This window comes from Amblyomma maculatum, chromosome 3, assembly GCF_055883805.1.
Source record: "Amblyomma maculatum isolate TAMU_Amacu chromosome 3, ASM5588380v1, whole genome shotgun sequence".
NCBI classification, from domain to species: domain Eukaryota; kingdom Metazoa; phylum Arthropoda; class Arachnida; order Ixodida; family Ixodidae; genus Amblyomma; species Amblyomma maculatum.
In genome coordinates this window covers 97,156,457-97,158,812 of record NC_139346.1, presented here as the reverse complement: position 1 = coordinate 97,158,812, position 2,356 = coordinate 97,156,457, and positions in this window count along the sequence as shown.

Below are 2,356 nucleotides of genomic sequence, written 5' to 3'. Positions count from 1 at the left end.
CCTGTACTTCGCAGATTTCGGTCGAGATCTGGTCTGCCCACGCAACCTCCGCCCTATTCTGCCACCAACCGCAGTGTGTGCTTCATAAAGATGCACAAGTGCGCGAGCTCCACAGTGCAGAACATCCTGATGCGCTATGGCGACGTTCACAACCTCTCGTTTGCACTGCCGTCGCGGGGTAACATGATGGGATACCCACGCCCCTTCATGCGCACCATGGCTGCCGTTGGGAAGCCGCCCTTTGACATTCTCGCCCACCACACCGGCTTCCAGGAGGCAGAAATGCGAGCTGTGCTACGCCCGAACCCAATTTTCGTGACCATCGTACGTGAGCCGGCGGCGCTGTTCGAGTCGCTCTACTCGTACTTTTTTTACGACGTAAGTTTTCCACCGATTTCATTGTTGAATTTGGAGTCTAGTTTCTTACACTTTAATAGATACGTAAAGAAATGTTAGGTTCTCCTTGCTAGTCTGACTCGTGATAGTTGTGCTTTAGTATTCACCCCTGTTATCAGGTATAAGCAAATGCCGACTGTGTTCGCAGAAACTCACGCCTGCGGTGCTTACACTCGCATTTATCGTGCTTACGGCGTTTCACGTCTGTCATTGCAGTGCAGCGCATTAAGTTGTAATAAGATGTTTTTAGCATGAATCACAGAATGCAGGAGGAAGGTGTCCAAAAAATTGTGAACGCGAAGGCAGTCCCTCATAAAGATTCATTGTTTGAGACAAAGTTATAGACATCATTGCCTTCCAGGGTACATTCATATAAGCATGAAATGCTTGGCAGGAAAGTAGTTTGGAACTTAGGTATATACGGTGCGTGCCAAAACTTGTTTCGGCACGCACCGTTTAAGTCTGTTGGAGCTCCCATACACTGAAGGTAACATAAACGCATACATAAATAAATATAAGGATAATTTAGGATGCCCCTGCTAACCGCGTATGCTGTTGAAGCTCAGCCACGTATGTTTAAGGCTTTTTTAGCAACATGGAACTAAAAGTTCGTGCCTTATGGTCGTTGGCGACAAGACGGTGCCAAGAACAAAGCCATCCTTTAGCGCTACGACAATCGATGGCTAAAAAATGTACCTACTACTAAATAGTTCCGCCAGAAATCATTTTAACGAAGTAAATAGTGCTTGCAATCCTTATAGCCTCCGACTTGAATGGGGCGATACCCCAATGGAAAAATCACAGGAAGGTTACAGAACAATAAATATCCCAGCAGAAAGTTGTTTCAGTGCGGGAGATAATTTGCAACTTAGAACAGCCGCTTACTCGAAACAAACTGCGCTCTTCGGTTTTGCCTCGCCGGGGTGGTGCAGTGGTAAGACGCCCGATTATTTTGCCGGAGTTCCCGGGTTCGAACCCGACCACGGCTGCTGCGTTTCGATGGAGGCGAAACGAAGTGGCGTCCACGTGCAGTTGATGTCAGCTCACGTTAAATATACCTAGGTGGTTGAAATAACGCCGTAGTCCTCAACTACGGCTTCCCTTTCTCTCTTTCCCCTTTCACTCTCACTTTCCTCCCTTCCCTTTCGGCACGGTGCAGGTGTCCACAGAGCAAGTGTGACAGATACTGCACTTTTCCCTTCCCGTAAATCATCTATCTATCTATCTATCTATCTATCTATCTATCTATCTATCTATCTATCTATCTATCTATCTATCTATCTATCTATCTATCTATCTATCTATCTATCTATCTATCTATCTATCTATCTATCTATCTATCTATCTATCTATCTATCTATCTATCTATCTATCTATCTATCTATCTATCTATCTATCTATCTATCTATCTATCTATCTATCTATCGATCGATCTATCTATCTATCTATCTATCTATCTATCTATCGATCGATCTATGTATCTATCTATCTATCTATCTATCTATCTATCTATCTATCTATCTATCTATCTATCTATCTATCTATCTATCTATCTATCTATCTATCTATCTATCTATCTATCTATCTATCTATCTATCTATCTATCTATCTGTCTGTCTGTCTGTCTGTCTGTCTGTCTGTCTGTCTGTCTGTCTGTCTGTCTGTCTGTCTGTCTGTCTGTCTGTCTGTCTGTCTGTCTGTCTGTCTGTCTGTCTGTCTGTCTGTCTGTCTGTCTGTCTTTTCGGTGCTGGTAGAGGCGTTTCTTTTACACATCCATTGGTTTACACATGACATCACAATTCAAGGCAGTGGCCTGCTTAGGCGGTGGCAATGACGCCATATTTGAATAGTTTCGGATTTGGCATCCAAGATATCAGCCTTCCACGTGGCGTAAAATCCATGATGGCAGCCCCAAATTATGTAAACATAAGATTGTGCAGTGCCACAAAGTTCCGATATA